The 20,172-nt window shown below is 38.5% G+C and overlaps 1 protein-coding gene across 11 annotated transcripts in view; it reads right to left on the reverse strand.

Moving 5' to 3' along the window:
* LOC105256480 (zinc finger and BTB domain-containing protein 20) overlaps positions 1-20,172 on the reverse strand; it is a 100,178-nt gene that overhangs the window by 64,878 nt on the left and 15,128 nt on the right. Inside the window, exons 1-2 of one of the 11 annotated variants that reach the window (XM_025406961.1) lie at positions 2,852-4,471; positions 196-459 (exon numbers count right to left, since the gene is read on the reverse strand). The exons of 8 other annotated variants lie outside the window; for them this stretch is intronic. The gene's annotated coding sequence lies outside the window, so the exon portion shown is untranslated. Of the gene's footprint in view, positions 1-195; positions 460-2,851; positions 4,472-19,141; positions 19,544-20,172 lie in introns of those variants that run through there. 2 more of the 11 variants (XM_025406957.1, XM_025406962.1) reach the window with 2 other exon arrangements.

Below are 20,172 nucleotides of genomic sequence, written 5' to 3' on the forward strand. Positions count from 1 at the left end.
ATCTCAATATACATTAATATACATTGGAAAAAATGCAGACTTTCTTAATTCGTAATTAATTTGATTATTTACGAGCGACCGGGAATATCTTCCGAACCCATATCGTCATTTCAAAGATGCAAGTTATAATAGAAATTAAATGGAATTACAGCGTAATGTGACAAATTGAGAGAAACCCGATGGGCATGCAGTTACCTATATGCTGTTCCTCGAACTGCTGGAAACCGGCTCGTGAGAGAGTCGTGAACGATGCGGTGGATCAGTCGGTGACTCGTTTCCGGAAAGCTCACCAACGCCAGTCTCGTGATTCCGCACGCAAACCACTTCTCGTCTTATTAAATTGCACTGCTACGTGAATCAATTTGAATCACCGTCGTACAACAGCCGCGTTCTCCGATTAAGTAAGAATTACTCGAGGACTATGCGAACGACGCGGCACGTTGACGTGTATTCGTGTCTCTAATGCAAAAAAGAAGATTATAGGAAAGAGTTAAGAAATAAAAATAACAGGTTCTATGCGTAAAATATGAAATTAACTCGTAATATGTATAATACAGAGCACAAAAAAATGATATCCAAGAGAAGGAAAAAGAGTGGCACGCAACACTGATAATTTTTTTATGCGTTTCAGTTTTATAGTCCACTGAATTCTAGAATTTTTTTATCGTAAACAGATGGCAGATGTGGTATGTGTTATCAAGGATGTACAAGTATATATATCTTATCGCATTATCATCCATTATAACACCCTTAAATATATAAATTTTCGAAATTCGATCGATTAAGCATATTTGGACGGGCCCTTTATAATAAATACGGAATATATTTTAATCATTTTACTTTCATGAGAGAAATAAATACAAATATGATAAACGTGATGGTATTTTTAGCTTTGTTAGAAAAATCAATTTATCATCTTAGATGCTTATCGTTTTAGATGCTATCGCGATATGAAAACATTGCTCCGAAAGGAAAAGCCGACAAGTCGTTTTCCGTAGTAGATACGTTAAAATAGCCAACTATAGTCTCTCGAGACCCAAAGAAGCCGATTGTCCTCGCGATGAAACGAACGACGAAGAACGACGAAAGCTGTTTTTTCTCTTTCTTTCTCTGTCTCTCGCTCTCTCTGTCTTTTCGCTCATATCTTTTTGCTCTCTCCGTCTCTCCCGTATCCTTTTGTCCCGGCAAAAGAAACGTGGGTCGAGGAGCTCGTGCCCTCGCCGTTAGGCAGTATGAAATCTGCGATTTTATCGCACCCGTTATGCCAGCTATATAGACCGCTCCAAGAGAATAGCGCTTATTCCTTTTGACATTTGAACAAACATTAATGATGATCAAAGCAACATTAAGATAATAATTACACTCGAGGAACGAAAAAAAGAGTCCCTCTTTTGAACTTTGCGAAATAATTTATCTTAGACGGTAAAATAAAATTATCCACGTAATATAAAATTTTACGTGTCGCGAAATAATAGAATTCGCACGATACGATTATTGTTATAGTGATTTAAAAAAATTTATTTCGTATACGATCGCAATTAAAAGGGATAACTATTGGGCTATCCTGTTGTAGCACGCTTAATTGAGGCCGTGGTAAGCCTTGTACATCGGTTCGGTTATTTCGATCCCCGTCTTTTTCACCGCGAGATCGATCGATATTGACGAGCATGAAACTTTCACAGAAGCGAGGCTTCTTCGACGTCGCGACGAAAAGCCGAAGCGGAAGCGAGGAACAAACGCGCGTGAAATTGCTCGAAAGAACGACTCTCCGAGCATCGATATTCAGCGAAAAACAAGCGGCAAACGTTAATAATGCCTGCTATTCATGCCCTCGTCCCCGTTGCGTATTTCCTCTGAACTTCGAGTCCGGGCCGCGCGAGTCAGAAAGAGAGAAGAGAGACCTATGCTAAAGGGAGATCTCTCAAAGTGGCAGTTTTCCCAACAACCGCGAGTGTGCGATGCATTCACGCATCGCCCTCGTCACACTTTCAATGAACGGCACACGTATGTGCATGCCAGATAAAGAAAAAAAAACAGCAAAAAGACGCGTAGAAATATATATATAGAGATGACGACAGATGGATAGGACAAGTTTTTTATTGTATTCTATAAAGAACTTGTCGCATACAACACAGGAAGTAATATATAGTAAAAATAAAATACATACATTTATATATATACATATATAAAGGCGCGCGTGTAGAGTGATAAGATAAGACTATCGAGACCAAGTATGCATCGGCACATACGGGAGCAGTGCGAAAAGTGTGTAACGCGAGAGATAAAGAGAGAAAGAGCAAATTTATTTTTATGCTCCGGGATCAAATTCCCTACGGCAATAATCATTGTATGAAACCGATATAAGTCTGTAACCAATAACGAAACCAATAATAATGCTGGCTGAAAAAAAGAGAAGACGCAAAGTTAAAGCAAAAATCTTAAGTAGCGATAAGGCAAAGAGCAAAAGCGAGGGGGAGGGCGAAGGCGAAGACAAAGACGATCCCGAGACGAGAGTGAATCCCAAGAATGCAAAGAAAAGAAAAGGCAGAAAACGGAAAAGAGAAAAGAGAGGAAAAACGAAAGTCGACGCGGATGCGGGATCGAGGAGAGACGACTACGAGCAAAGGGCACGTGCAATTGAACGGAGCGAGAAGGGCGAGGGCGAGGGCGAGGGCGACAGCGAGGGCCAACCTCTCTCGTCGACAACGCGCCCTCCCGCCTCCCGCGAGACGCTCGGGACGCGGTAGGGCGACGAACGAGAAACGCGCGGCGTGTGCGATCTCTCGGATTACGCGCGGCGAACGGGCGAACAGACGGGCGAACAGACAGGCGGACGGACGGACGAACGTACAGACAGACAAAACGAGGGAGAGAGTCACGGGGTACGCGTAGAGCCTAGGCACGATACTGAGGACCTCCGCGAGCCGCGGCGGCTCGACGCCGACGGTGCTTTCCTCAAGAGGGAGAAGAGGCGCGGGAGAAGGCGCGACACGTAGGAGAGGGGATCGGACGGGCGGCCGGGGGTGAGACGCAAGGGGTCGGAGGATAGAGGCAGGGGGGCAGAGAATTCTCTCTGTTATAGATTAAAATTTTTTACGGGGAAGATATTGATTGTTGCTTTTTATTAATGTAACATTAAAGTGGTGCCCGCGGCGGTGGGGGCAATCGCGCCCCGCTGTGCGCGCCCGACGGTGGTGGGGCCCCCCTCTCGACCGCGGACGAAGTGGGGTGATCGAGTGGGGATGACGAAGAGGACATGGAGGGGCGGAAAAGGGGGAGAGATACCCGGAGACGCGCAACGACGAGCGAGAGGAAGTAAGAACCGACGCGCGCTCCGCGAAACGGCGGCGCGAGGGGGACGTAGAGAAGAAGATCCGGGCGGGGGTGAGAAGGCGACGGGGGCGAAGGGGGCGAGGGGGGAGAGAAAAGGGGCACGGAAGAGCGCGTCGCGAGGCGCGTCGACGGTGGAGGGGACCGAGCGGAAGAGCTCGAAGCGGCGGAAATAGTGCCATAAATACGAACATTTTTCGCAGCGTCTTGCAGCCCTGTTTTGACAATCATCCCCTCCAACGAAACTAGCGTGCCCTCTCCGTCATGCGATTCCTGCCGGGCGGCCCCCTCGGAACCTCTCTCGTTCCTTCCCGCCCTACCCGGCTCGCGTTTCTTCCCCCTCGGCTCCGTCCCCCTTTGTACGCCTCTCATCCTCCGGATCTTAAATACATGGATACACTTACACACACGCGGATCAACGAGCACCCCTCGCGCACCCTCTTCGCCTCGTCTACCGGGTGTACTACCCCCGCTCCTCCGTCTTATATATCCTCGGCCTATTCTTCTACTCGCTTTGACATTTTTCGCGAGTTAAGGCCCGCTCGAACTTTGCGGAAATCCATCTTGCGCTGACTCGCCGCACCCCTCTTTCTTTCTCCTAGTCTCCTTGCCCCTCTCTCGTCGACTCGGTTTTTTGTCTCCTTTTTCCAATTTTTTGCGCCTCGCTTTTTTTTCCGTAAGGTAGAAGAGGGGTCGACGGGATGGATCGATGCTTCTTTTCGAGACAGCAACGACGACGAGGAGACGGAACCGAGTTTTCCCTGTCGCGGACGGATCTTTAATTGCCGATTTACCAGGGCGACACAACGACGCTTACGTCCATGTAACGCGTCAACGCGCGTCGCGTACGTAAACGTGCACACGGTAAACTGTAATTGAGAATCGCAGAGAGAGATTGCGAAAGAGAAAATGATTAATGGACGGCGCGATCGGATCAGAGGTGAGATTAATCGAGGGAAAACGCTAATACGAGTTCATCGCTCGCTCGATTACGTACATGACACTATATGTGCAAACATATACGATCGTACATATATACATAATTGCGCGATACGTTCGTGTAATGTACGCCAATCTTCATAATCTTTCGCGCTGTCGCGTTGTCAGTACGTTCTTTGATCTTTACAAGCGTACAATTCCGAGCCGTTGAAACCATTCAAGAGATTCAACCATTGAAGACTCGCACGTTTTCTTCTCATTATGACGTCAGAGAATCTTTCCTCATCGTTACTTTTGCGTAACAAATTCCCCTTTTTCGAAAAAAAAAAACGAAGCAACAAGCGCGATTACTCAAGACACTCTCATTTTATAAGAGTGCATTTAAAATTGAACGTATCTTTAACCTTTCGTATATCGACGGGAACAAATTCCACGCAGTTCTAATAATAAAGAGACGCGTTGTATCTACTGTTGATTCTAAAGTTTCCCAGAAGGAAGCTCGGTGTCCCTTGGCGCAACCCTGAATGAAAACCCAATAGGGCATAGAAAATATTGACTTCTTAAACACGCACCTAACACTACGGGCTTAAAATGCTTTTTCCGGGAAAAACGGCTAAATACATCGTCAAAATTTTATTTTCCTTCGGCACGTTGAACGTGTAAAGTGTAAAGAATTAACGGCAAAAAATTCGAAGAATACAAAGAATGAATCACGTCGCTCTTATCTCGTTACGAAGAAAATATTATTTTCTAAAAAAACACGCTATATCTACGTATACGTTCGTGCATGTTTTACAGAGCGTGCTATCGCTAATCAAACATTCGCAAAAACCCACCGCACTCTGTCGTGCCCTTTTAAAGGGTCAATTCGCGTTATTTCCGCGTTCCATCGTCTCCTTAAGAACCTCGGAACGAAGGAAGCCACTTCAGGATCCTCGGTTGGGTTGGATTTCACCGACTCCGCCGTCACGAAGTTGAAGCCCTACAGAGGAAAAAGGATCGAAAGGAAACTCGACTGTGCCATCCGTGCAATCGTCAGGCAACGATCGATTTCGAACTGATGTTATCGCCTACTCATCTGCCGAAAAATTACGGATGCTGTCGCTACTGCTGTATCTCACACGGATGTATTGATATACAGGGTGTCCCAGACCATCCCTTTTAAAATGAAAATAAATGGCTTTTATCAAAAATCGCGAACAGTTTTTAAGTAAATCGGGTACGCTCTATCAAATGGTGATATTTTCAACTTTTGATTTCGACCGGAAATACGCCATCCGGATCGGAAGTTGAATTTTTTTAGGGAAACATGGTACTTTTTAATTCGAATCTGTAGTAAAAAGTACCAGTTCCTCTAAAAAAATTCAACTTCCGAAAGGCGTATTTCCGGTCGGAATCAAAATTTGAAAATATCACCATTTGATAGAGCGTATCCGATTTACTTAAAAATTGTTCGTGATTTTTTATAAAAGTCATTTATTTTCATTTTAAAAGGGGTGTAGTGGTCTGGGACACCCTGTATATCTTGTTTTATATTTCGTTGAAAATGGATTTATATAGCAACAGTTAACTTAATATTATTTTTTTAAATTTGAATATCTTTATTAAAATATTAATTTTGAAATTAATTACACGGTATGTGTAATACGACATTTAAAAATACTATTATTTTCTTCTTCAATTCATTATTTTTTAATGCTGTCTTTCGTGATTTTAATGTAATTGTGTGTTGTATGTAATGTGTTTTTTAAATATTTTTGACATGTTTTTTAAAAAATTACTTTTTATTTTATTCTATATTTTTGTTAATGTTTAAAAATTTGAAAAATTATCGTTAAAAATATCAATTTTTAGTATCGAAAGAATCAATATTTATTTCAATACGAAATAAGACTTTCTTTGTTCGATATCAAAAAAATATTCGTACATGGATTACCAACTCTAAAGAATTATTTACATAAAAAATGAATGCTTTTCTCTATCTAAGATTTGAAAGGTTTTTTTTGTAAAAAATTATTTTTTTACTCGAGTATTAAAGTAGCATTATCAGGAAATTTTACTGGTTAGTGCAGTTTTATTATTAGATTTTGCATGCATATTTCTCTTTTTCTCTCTCTCTCTCTATACTGCATTATACATATAATATATAATTATTCTATAAATTTATTCATTTTAATTCACTTTTTGCATTTAAAATTACAAGAATCGATCGACTATGAAGGACACAGAAGCGAAAAATGCAACAGTAAAAAAAACCAAATAGATATTATCGGAGTCTTAAATTGCATATGATTATAATAATGCATAACACTTCAATATAGAAGTATTGCAACTTTTAACATTAATTCGAATGATACTTTTAAACATGACGTAGCGTTTGTTGAAGTGCGTGAACGTTGTTCCTTGTGATGAAATGACGCCATCGCCTTCTCCGTTTTGGTTGTTTGGATCGGCGTTACTGAACACACGTTAGGTTAACACACTGTTATCTTATCGCGTTAAGAAAAGGAATTTTGATTACGAAGTAGGTAGTAGGTTGGGCCCCTCTTTATTGCTGCAGTACGATTGGTTCAATCTTTTTCTTTCCGATATGCTTTGATCAAGGAATCAAGAGTAAGGCCCATATTCAATTTGTTTTTATATTTATCTTAAGTACGGCCTTAAAATGCTGCGTGACTATTTCATTGGCTGGATAAAAACTTAATATATATACTTACAATTTTTAAGATAAAAAAACAAACTATGAATCTAACTGGATAAACTGAAGAGAAAGATTGAAAACAGACAAGAGGCAGAGAGAGGCAAAGACAGATTTATTAAAACCGGAAAGAATGAGTTGCATCATTTTCCCTTGCATTTGTGCCGCTCACGTTCCTCGGAGATTTCAATCGAATCTCGAAAGAATACTCTTTGATAAATGCGATTTTTAATTTCTGATGTTAAATGTCTCTCTTGATAAGTTTCAGTTAAAATATATAAAAAGAATCGCTGTAACAGGAATGACGCATGTTTGCAATTTATAACGCTTATTTCAAATATGAATCATATCTAAAACAGGAAACTTATACGAGATGATTTACGAATTAGATTCATCAAATTATTAAAAACTCATTAATATTAATAATGTATTAAGGGTCTTAAAAGTAACAAAATTTTTAATATTTTCAATTGTCAAGTATTCTCGACTTGATACAAAAAATCGCATCGTATAAATTTTTATCGAGGAAAAATCAATTTCGAAATTAATGTTTCAAGCATCCTCGGCGCACCTCGCAAAGCAGCCTGTATTCTTCTCTTTTCTCTCTTACAACGAGCATCGTCTCGTTTATGAATTCACCTTCTTGCCGTTTGTCCTTCCCACTTTGGCGCGGTGAGCCGAGGCTAGGTTTAATTCTCAAAGAGCGATAGCAATTTCCCGAGGAGGAAAAGGAGCGGAGACATGCGCGCGCGCTAGTCGTACTCGATCGATGCGTCATAAGCGATTAATCTATTTAACCCATCCGCGACGACGACGTCGTCCATCGGCCGTTTGTACGAAGGAAAGACGAGTAACGACGTTATCGGTCCCCCTTTTTAAAACGAATAACCAGAACGGTCGGACTTTTCGATTATAAAAGCGAAATATGCCGACGTATTTTAATATGACAAAAACTTTTTTAATCTAAAAATATTTTGGAAAGTGCTCCAATCGGAATAATATATCTTGTATAAAATCAAATTTAAATTTTTTATACATACTCCAAGTTTATAAAAAAATTAGTCTGATTATTTTCAAACTTTGAGAGTAAATGAATGATGCTTTGTTCCTCTCTCATACTTAATAGGAGAAACAGGAAATGTATGTATAACTATAACGCGATATACAATATTTTCAAGGAATACAAGAGAACGTGTGTGCCAGTCTCTGGCATAACGTTTAAACTAGTTGGAAATTACGTCATCGGTGTCACGCCTTTAAACTTCGAGTCTATTTGAGATAATTCTCCATCGGATTTTAACAAAGTTATTTGAACGTTCCTCGACCTACAATAAATAACACATATGTCTATATTATTTATGCAATATGCTTAAAAAAATAAAGGAAGTCGAATTGAATACCTTGACTGTTGCTAGACACAATTGAATATTGCTAAAAATATTGGATTTATATTTTTACTGCAATACGCGCTAAATTAACGGGATCTATCAAGTATTTAAAGATTGCAAAATTTTCTCAATCTGTTGTATTTAGAAAAACTATTAATATTTACAAATCTTTAATTTCCTAAAATTCTCTCAAATTACTTTTTCAAAATGTTATATACATTTCTTTATCTTATTAATTTACTTTCCCAAAATTTTAACTATTTAATATCGAGCATCACCACAATAGTCCCATCGAGACAAAGTGGCCTTTCATGAAATTTCTATCGAAAAAACGAATCATCTCGAGATATGTAAAATAAAATAAAAATTAAGATCAACTACTCGTCTCACGCGATCTCGGCCACGAAAGGGTTAAGGGCGTACGTGAGCACGTGGCCCTCGAAAGCGGCGCGCGCGCGAAGAATTAATGAAGAACGATTATGCGGCATGCCGCTTCCCACGCTCGGCGTGCACTTCGGTTTACATATCGCCGGTGCACGTCAAAAAGAGAAAGAGCGAGAGTGAACTGTGTGTCGGGCCCGTTGAAAAAAAAGAGCGGGTGGGTTGGCGGGCAGGATGAGCAGGCAGGTGGAAAAAAAAAAAAAAAAAAGAGGAAAATGAATCATGTCGCTGCTCTCTGGCCTTCCGGCGCACGTATATCGCGTATATGTCCGAGCTGCCAAAAGAGCCGGCTAGCTTGCGCGATGAATGGTTTTTCTGGCGCACGTTGCCGCTGCCGTTGCGAGCAAATGCTTCTACAAACTCCCCGCCCGCGCGCGCACGTGGAGAAGTCACGGTAGAGTAGTAACATAGTATGTTATACGCGGCGATTTAATTGCTTTCGGTCGTAGCACAATGTTATCGCCGTGACGCTTTACTTTTGCCTATCGGACGATTTATATCGTTTTTAATTAGCGACGCGTGTAACTGACAACAGTCATCGATAGTGATATATAATATCGCGGTAAAGCGGAATGAAATGGCGAATCGCCGTGTCATCGACAAGAAAAAAAAAAGCGACTTCCATTCTTAGAATCGTAATCATGCTTACTTTGCAGATTCAATATAACTCGAATCTTTTTATATACTTAAATTATATGTACATGTTTGCTAGACTTTAAATTGTAACATGCAAAATCCTATTTGCGCTAATTAGACCTCTAATACAGAAATTATATAATGATATAATTTTCCGTTGGTAAATTTTTCAATAACACTATTCCTACTCGAATTAGTTTTTGAAAGATTAAATGTATGAATACATAAATATTTTTCACTTGGTATCTTATGTTAGAAAAATCCTAAAACACAAATTTATGTGTCAAACATTATTCCATTATTAACCAGAGACTTTTCAAGCAATTTCAATTTCAAGAGCGAGCGATCACAATGGTTGCATTTTTTTTTCTTTCACGAAGAATTGATTCCTGTTTTAATAAATATTGCATCACTAATTCTCCGTTGTCTCTAGGTTCTGTTTCTATAGCGCTTCAAAAAGAATCGCTCGATACATATCAACGTCCGTACGAGAGCCCGCGATAAAGAAAAAAGGAGAACAGAAAATCTCGTATCGGCGAGTCGAGCCGACGACAATCGCGAAATCAATTCGCATTATTCGTTTAAAAGTATGTATCGCCTAGTGACGTCAGCGACGACGGGAGAAGGAGAGAGATGCAGAGAGAAAGAGAGACGGACAGAGGGCGGAAGAGAGCGGGTAGGCGTGTGTAAAGGGGTGTCGAGCGGAGGCAAGTGGCCCCGTCTGCCTCGTCGATGCTCTCAAACAATCCCTTTCCACCACCGTCGCGTTGGCTCGTACCACCACTACCATACACGGCCACCTCTTTCGCCGGGGTGCTCTCCACCATCGACTGCCGTCTCCTCTTCCTCCGTCGAGACACCCTCCCTTACTCCGTTTCGCGAGCGCGCGCCACCTCTTCATCATTCTCCTCCCCCGCGCATCCCCACCGTGTACGTTCGTTGTATCGTCGACAGCGACCGTGCGCAACTCGTTTCTCTATCCTTGCTTCTTGTGATCGCAAACTGCGACCTTTTGCGATTATTTTACACGACGGAAGTAGAATTAACAAATTTTCGGGCAACACAACCGCAGAAAAGTTTATGTATCTCTTCTATCGAATCTTTAAGACTAAAATTTTTAGAGCACGATAAAAGACCAATGACGTGGCAAGCTGGCTATGATTATGACTCTTTTTTTATATTCATGTTTTATCGATCTAAAATATTTCATTGTTTCATTATTGTACGAAAATTTATTAAATGGATTATATTTATTATTAAAATTATATTTAATTTATTAATTTATTACTAAAATTATTAAACTGGCTAACTTTAACTTGATATAATTTTCCATCGTATGATTAGAAGGAAACGATATACATATACTATTTCGTGATACACATATATTCGCTATCGAAGTCAAAATTAACCTTATACAAAATTCGTCTAGGTCGACCTTTGCGACGATCACGACTGCGCGCTTCTTGGGTTCATTAAATTTTACAGACGCGACGTCTTTGAATTCTCGAGAAAGTCGATAAGAGCGAGGAGAGACCTCTACTTATACTTTCGATAGCGCAAATTATCGTCGACTCGCTTACGTGCCCGTGAATTATTGGCAAATGCACTTGAGCATACGTTGGCCGCGAGTGTTAATCGGGATGTTCTCGAAATGTAACACGTCGGAAGCACATCGAGCGGGCGGACATATATTCGTGATAAAGCGAACGAGTGCCCGGCTTGCGGCTACTTTATCAGCGGTTTTATGATATTAGCTTGCGACAAAAGGCTTTTTGCCGCTTTTTCATTTAACGTCGTTTTAAATTTGCGATATTAATTTGTGCCATTGATCGCAACCGAGTGTACATCCAATGCGAGACAACGCGTGTAAATATAAACTCGAACATCGTGCATTTCTTTTGTAACTTCCGGCGACCGTTTTAATTGCACGTAATATGGAAAATGAATACCGACATGTATCTCTGAGCTATACGTTTTATACATTAAAAATGAAAGATGCGAAAAACAGATTAATACAATATTGAGGAAGCGAAATTAATATAGCATTTCAGCGAACGGGAAATACGGTAATGTGTCCGATTTCAAGAAAAATTAATGTATCTACGGATTACGTATAGATGGGGGAACATTTTTATAATTATAACAGATATCGAGATGCTTTTGACTAGAAGATAATGCGAATAAAATTATTTATAATCACGTTACACGGTTCGTGTCTTTTTAGAATAACATACTTTGAAGAAGGGGGTCGAAGAGCTTCGGAAATTCGATGGGATAGATACATTTCTCGGCTGCATTTCACGAAGCGACCGATGAGGAGGGAGAGTTATTGCCTCGCAAAAGCTGACGTAGACGTTGCGCTTTTACGTAAATCTTACGGGCTTTCTATCGTCGTGGATGGCGTCGCGAGCCGGCATTGGTTAAATGGAAGAAATTTCGTTTTTAGCGAGCCAATTCGCGACGAGATCGTGGACGGGAAGAGGGTCCGCGGAAAAGGGTGGGTTCGATGGGAACTGGCGAAAAACGACGAGCAATAAAAGTAAGATAAAAGGAATAAGTAATAAAATGTAATATTGCCGCGATATATATGCACGTACACACACGACAGGATAATAACTGCACGAAGCAACCAATCAGACGACAAATGCGAGCGAACATAAATGAGTATCTGTTTCTAATATGTGGTTTGTATGTTCGATTTATATCGCTACACGTTAAGTTTAATAAAATATCGAAGCATCGAATGACTAAAATATTGTGAAATAATAAGTCGATTATATTTAAGACTTGGCCTTTTTATAAATCATTTACTAGATTTATTAAATTTATTCGTTAACTCTATTCCTTATCTCTTATGAAATATTAATGATTAAAAATTTGCAAAAAAATTTATACAAATTTTAATCTTTTTTTTCTTAAGATGATAGTAAAAAGAGATAAATGTGTGTTGAAAAAATTCATTATTATTCTTCGTATAAAAATCTTGAGTCGGTTGAAAAAGCAGTTGCATACATTAAAATTGCAAAAAATAAATTATTTTTATAGAAAGAATAGAGCGATCTTGGGGATTGGTATAGATGCTTAAGAAAAACGCGCGGTCTCTCGCGAGTAAAAAAAGTATGTCGTTGTCGACATTGTCGCCCCGGTTTTGACCGCGCGCAACCCCCCCGGGATAAATTTAAATTCCGAAGCCGACATATACAACCGAACAAACGACAACGCATCCCGACGAATTCTCCTCATTCGATGCGCTGACGTCACACAACCGACGAAATTGATTTTTCGACAGCAAAAGGGGACACGAGGGGGACTCTCTCGCGTTCGCCAAAAAGTGCAGATCCTGAATATTTTAATGGACAGCTCTCGGGACGCGCAGTCGATACCCGGGAATATCTATATCGGCATCATGTGCCTTAATTAAAACGCTTACGCGTTATATTTTGGAGATGAAGCTCGTGCGCGTTTCGACACAGATCGGAAACTACAATATATACGCAGTGACGTAATTAAAGAGCCTATGGAACGGTGAAATGTGTATCGCCAAGTCGATCAAATATAAAAAAAAATTCGAGACTAGAAAGGGAAAAAGAAAAGCAGAAATATAAAATGGTAATAGAATAAAGGAATAAATTAACAATTTACTCTACAAGAGAATAATAATTTATTCTGCTATAGCGTACTAAAAGTTGCGCTGTGAATATTAATATAATTTGAAAGGAAAAAAATAAAGCGAGGAAACGAGAGAAGAAAATGAACATACAAAAGGAAATGAAAAGGAGGAAAGAAACAAGAAAACAAAAAAAAGATAAATAAGAATATGTTATACAATGAATACTGAATTTGTCATTTGTCACAATTACGGCACTAAATTATAGCAACAATCTCATGTCATGCTTAGTTTTCTTCAGCGTGCGCGTGTATTATTAACGATTATTATAAATTTCTCGGTAGAATTTGGAGATGAAAAAATTAATACCATTCGGGATATAAACAACAATGTACATCTTCCGCAAAGATTTTCGAAATGTTATTTACATCTGCATACACCATATACATCCGGTACACAAATGAATCCGTGCAGCACTCGCTCGCGCTAAATTGAGTCGCGCGATCTATCCGAAAGAGCATTTCGAGCGAGAGTGGGCCGAGAGATCGACAGGTGCTCCTCTCTCTCTCTCTCTCTTTTGTCGATTCCGGAGGATTCGCGCGTGCACGTTGCATCCCGCGAGAATTAATTCCAATCGGAGCCACGCGCCAGATATCGCGCGACCGAATGGTACGATATGGTACAAGAGGCATTTGGCGATTATTTTCCCTATTGTGATTGTTGCATCATTTTCCGGACTATAATCCTGATCCTTAAAAAAAAAAGCAATTATATATCTGCACATGGTGTCTGATAAATAGTATTAAATTAGCGAAGATGTCTGAAAATTCTTCATAAGAAAAAAGGTAAGAGAGAAAAAATAAATTATTCCGGTTGATTTTGTAATATTAAGAAAAAATTATTTTAAATATTCGAATAATTTATGCAATTATTTTTTATAATGCATCTTTAATATTTTTAATTGTCCTTTCATAAAAATGTTACATCCCCTCCATGTCTTTACTTTATAATTTATTGGACCATGCATTTTATTATTCGCACGATGCGATTTCTTAGTTTATTTAAATCTTGCGACATATATTATAAAAACCAGTCAAATTTTGAAATCATCGCGAAGAGTAAGCAAATTGAAATATACTTCAAAAATTTTTAGTTGTGTAGAAGAATAAAAAGTAGCAGGAAATAGCGCGTGAAAAAATATCAGAGAGATTTATTTTTTATATTAAGTGATTAATTACGGATGATCACGATCGTCATGACCTACTTTTCGAAACTGTAATATAAAATGTAAGACAAAAATATAGAGATATTCTGTTATTTTGGGATTCGCTCTTACATTCAATAATATAAAACGTTCTTCCCCTACCAAAAACAATTTTATCCTTTAAAAATTATAAAATAATCGATAACATATAAATGAATGTCATTGCTTATAAAAAAGTTTCGATTAAACTTTGAAAAAGAATTGAGACAAAACGGTATCTACTTTAATGCAATTTTCGAAATCCCATCTAATTCGGCTAAACTTAATCTCTCTGCCACTTTCAAAGGACTCAAATATTAACACCGCGGTATTTCTGGTCCGCGATCTCTTTCAAGCTCCCCGCTAAAATTATGCGCGACACTGAACACAATTTTACGATTGACCGAGAAATTCTTCTCCACTGGAAAATGTAATTAACAAAGTTAATCGTATGACTTGATGAGTTTCCGCGTAGAAAGTCAATTTGTTGTAATAAAATAATGTTTTTCTTATCGTTGATCGCTGATAATCCCTTCTTTCGGCGCACTTGGAGAAATATCGCACGAGTCAGTCGTTCCTAGACGAATCGAGTGAGTTTTCAGGCTGGCCAGATATAGCGAATCGAGGAAAAAGTTTTGTGCCGATCGATAATCTGACGGCAACAACGACTCAGCTTAGCTCGATATATACGCGACGCAGAAAAGACTTTTTCTTCTTTTCGTTTTATATGCGGTAAAATCGTTACTCTTCTTCGTCCCGAAGTGCTACGAAATACCAAATACCCTTTTTTTCATTCGGTATAACACAAAGATGTCGGATAAAGAACTCCGAAATCCAATTTTGTAAAAATTAATATAACGATTAATCGTAAATATAAGTTGGTTTCTTTAAAGTTTTTATTTAAAAACTTATTAAAGATTTGCAAACGAAAATTCAACTTGGACATTAATATGCAAGCGAAAAATTTATTGATTAAGTTAATTGGAAATTAAATTTTAAAAAGTTGCAGGGAAGTATAAAATTAATTCTCCAATTTTTTTTAATAATTATTATTCTGGAGAGAGAGAGAGAGAGAACTATGCAATAATTAAAAAAAAAAATTTACGTAATGTCCAATCAACTGACGTATTAAAATTTAATTTTCTCAAATATTGGCAGGTGGGTAAATTTTACATAGGTAAGACTTTATCAATGAATTTTAGAAGATCAATGTAAGAAACCTTACATCTTTATTGCTTACAAGTTACTAATAATGTTTTGATACTTCAATTAAATTTAATTAAATATTGCCTTTAAATTGCACGAAGAATGCGAGGATTACAATTAAGTTAGATGCTTCCAGGACATCCTACATTAACCTAAAATATCTCAACGGGCGCGGAAACGTGACCGAATTAAGCTTTAGTTAATTACACCAAAGTCTACGTCGTTTATTAGTAATTGGAACGCTCGTGCGATCTCCCGCCATCGTGGTATAATCGCGGATTTACGGCGCAATCTTTGCTCTGAGAAACGGTGAATCTTCCGCTCATATGGAACGCATACGTGTGCAATTAGTGGCAATTAGAAACCACGAATTAACTTTGTTCCGAGCCGCAGAGATTCGAGAGATCTCTCTCGTATATCCCGGACCGTGCGACAATACCTCTTAGGTCGCGTCGTATAATGAGTACCATAATCGAAGTCATAATCTAGATCTTCATTCCCACAACTGTTGGTTTGCGAACATGTTCCAGGTGACATTAGAAATACCGTAATATCGTCCGACTCATTTATACATTTTTAAAATAGCGTTAAAGTTAGATAATGTATAATATTTCGTTTACATAGCGACTTGTAATTGCCCTCAATATACTTATTCTATTCGGTTTTATATCGATTTATTCAGCAAAGGAAAAATGTTAAATATGAATATAGATTTTAAGGTCAGAAATAAAAATTGCTCTCTAAAGATAAATGCATTCATGTTCCATATATGTAAATACATAATCATGGGAAATTACAAGAAATTTTAAGATTAGAAGGAGAATTTTAACACAATATATTTTTTATTCTAGAAAAATATATTACACACACCATGTACAGAGTGGTAATAATTATTGTGAAAATCGCAAAATGATAAAGAACTTTTCTACTCGGTTTAATTCGCTTTATCAGCACACGATGAATGACGATTATTACTAAACAACTTATATAATAATTATGTAATAATTTTTTTCCTAGGGTAAAAAATATTGAGTTAATTTGCTCTCTCTAATCTTAAAATTTCTCATTATGAAAATTTCATAGATATATGAATATAAATTCTTGTAAAATATATGCATATGAAAAATTTAATTATACTGATAATATAAATCATGATACTAATTAAACTGATTGGTATGGTAATGGATACGCGTACTTTCATAATACATATTATTTACCGTAATATAAAACTATAAAACAACTATAAAACAAAATTATACAAACATTTAATATTTATATAGTCATAAATATAAATTTTTAATTTTTGAAATATTATTTTCATATTTCGGTCTTTATCTAAATTGACAATTTTATGTCTTCGAGAAATTAGTCACGTTGCTACTAGACAATTCTCGCATAGTGCCATTTTGTTACGTAGCCTTTATGAGCCTTTAATCTTTCGTATGCCGTCGATGTCGAGTAGATCGATCGACCACTATTTGCGTTTTTAATTAACGACATTCCACCGTCGCGGAGATGGAATATAATTTATGCCGCTTATATACCCGCTTTTTTCCATGTAGATAGGCATAGAGCTGGTATGACTTTTTTATTGCCATTATTTTTACAAAGAGCAAAGATCGTAAAAATAATATAAATCTATCTCGCGAAGAATATCGATTCATAGTCCGAGAAGATTACAACTGAAAAAAAAAATCTACACAGAATGTTTTGACAATTGTTGGCTGTAGAAAGTACTAACTTCTTGTCGCAAATTATATCGATTCGCAGAACCAACTTTATTTCTGAGAATTGTTTGATTTTTAATGCTTTACAATCAAAGTTTTAACCAAAGTATTACTTACGAACGTGTGTGTTGTGTATCGATTAATAAAAGTGGCGCATATGTATCGAAGATAACTATGACTGCCTGTTAAACTTTTTTATCGCAAGTATAATAATTTCAAAATCAAGTCGTTCGCGAAGAAAGAAATTATGCTTGCAAATCGCTGAGCGACGAGGCAACATTTTCCACTTGCGTCATGCAAATGGATTACCAAACCCCCTATCCGATCAAACGCACGACTCGAGCTAATCTAACATTTCTCGATCGAGATTAAGTATCTCTCGTCCATGCACACGCGCGCGCGTACACGCACATGTACACACGCGACACGTATAACGATTTCAAACTTTCTGAAATTATCCCGGTAACTTTCACGCACGATAAATCGACGAGCGTGTGCCTCGGGGATTTCTCTCGATTCCATCCCGCGCCGCGATTTTTTGTCACACGCTCGCTCGCTCGCTCGTTCATTCCGCTTTTCCGTAGGCGAGCTGCGCTACAATACTCGGGAATGGCGAGCGTTAGTTTTGTCACCGTCGGTTATTAATCATGAGCGGCGGTTTCGCCCGCGGGAGGTATCTCGGTGGTCGTGGAATTTGAAGCTTTTTTTGCGACGAACATGAAGGGAGAGAAAGCTGGCGACCCGCACGAGTTGCGACTTATTATGCTCCTTGCGCGTTTTGAAATTCGATCTACTTGACGTAATTTCGTCATGTCGTGTCTACTTTATGCAATGATGTTTCTCTCGAAACTGACCATAATTTAAGTTAACTCTAATTCCCCGACAAAACATCCTATATTAGCTACAATGATGACAATAATGACGTTTTATGTTTATCCCGCACAAAGTGCGAATAAGATTAATATCTCGGAAATATTCCGCTTGATATAAAAAAATGCAACTCACTCTTTGTTAAATGTTAAAAATTGTTTTAATATTTCTCAATAAAAAACACATATTTTTCAATGTTAAAGAAATAAAATATCGATGTAGCGACAATAACTATTATCAATCGCATCAATCATATGTGGACTGTCAATCGCTAATTACGCGTTCGACTTTGAACATGCGCTTGCAGTGATCCGTTATGCGTGAGAAAATCTCCGCTCGACGACGGCGCGTTCCCAGCAATTTGAGTCTCGCATTTTGCCGGAATAAAATGTGGAAAGGTGTACGCGAATCGAAACCCAATCGGTTGGTTAACAATACTCGCGTCGTGTGTTTTTTACCGTCACGTTGCTCGGTTAGAAAGTACATTAGCGGCCAATTATCGCGAGCGACAACAATGGCAAAAGACTCGCGCGTTAAAGCACTAATAATATTCCATTCACGAGAGATCCTCGAAAGATTCTCTCTTTTTTTCCCGCTGCGAGAAACGCGCTTCTAAAACGATCGCGTCGCATCGCGCTGAACATGTTCGTTTAAACATCCAATAAAATTTATTTCTCTTAATTAATATTATCTCTTGCAAAATAGGATTCTCCTCTGCGATTATATATATATTTATTTCAATATTTCTATCTATCAAAAGCACTCTTGTAATTTTTCAATCAATCGAGATACCGGTCGGGCAGAGAATTCTTTCCAACTTTAATACATTCTTACGTCACTTGGAAAGAATGTTTTAACAAGAAATTTTACATCGGTCCCGTCAAATATTATTTTACATTTACAACATACTAACGATTTATTAAATAAACAATTACTCGGTATATGTTATTTAAATATATTATCGCGAAAGAGAGATTGCGTGTTTCTCGCGTCTGTTATTTATGCGATACCCCAATTTAAGAGAGAATAAAATATTTCAGTTAATTGTCAACTCACCGATCGGCGCGCAAGTTATCTCGAACGAATCTTGATACGTGCACTCTCGTAACTTCTCGACACCATGTGCGTTCCAATTATCGATCGCGGCGATCGATTTTATCTCGGCTAGTATTCCAAGCACGCGCGGGATCAGACACACCCTGACCTGCCCAACGTGGTAAGCATGTTTCCAGCTTCCCGACAATAATCGCCGCGTCAACTCGACAGAGATGATAGAGACAACGTCGTAACTCACAATACGGATACGTTGACATTGATCATTTAGTTTTGCTTGTGCGTAGCTCTCCGAAAATATAATTCGTTATACCAGTTTCGAGGAAGGAATGTCGATGACCTTGCTTAATCAATGATGAAATTTCGCGGATATTTATAAACATTCACGAATACTATTCCGAATCAATGTCATATATGTAATCGATGAATATTTATGTACATAATAGAGAGATTTATAATTATGTAATCTCTAATTTTTTAACAGAGAGAGAACGAATTGGGTAGAAGAATATTTTTCTCTCCTGCAATCGCGCATTTGAAATTACAACCTCCAGTCGATATATTATTAAAGTATGTAGAAAATTTCTCTACGTGCGTAAACAATTTCTCTACATACGTCTAGTCGTTTTATCATATTTACTTCGCGCGTTTTCTCTCTTTACGTGCCCGCGCGATTTTTATCCTCGCGAGAAAACAAATCCGTCACAATGATCGTAGCTCACGGCAAACATGTTCAAAATGATATATATGTAATTTCAACGATTGCGCAAAAAAATATATCCGCGAAAAAATACGACCGGCGGCCGTTCAACCGCTCTAAAACGAAGCCAAGCATGGCGGCTCTAAGGAACTTAGAGTCACTGCTGAGGCATGTCGCTACTCTCGATCATCATCGTATTGATCCCTCTCTTCTCGTTGCTCTATCTCTCTTCCTCTTTCTTCGTCTCTGCCCCACGACCGCCTCCGCCATTCATTATTCACGATGGACGGCATCAAAACAGCGTTATATCGCGATATATTGCACGGCCCCCTCC

Source organism: Camponotus floridanus, unplaced genomic scaffold (assembly GCF_003227725.1).
Source record: "Camponotus floridanus strain SB8 unplaced genomic scaffold, Cflo_v7.5 scaffold1, whole genome shotgun sequence".
Taxonomy (NCBI): Eukaryota; Metazoa; Arthropoda; class Insecta; order Hymenoptera; family Formicidae; genus Camponotus; species Camponotus floridanus.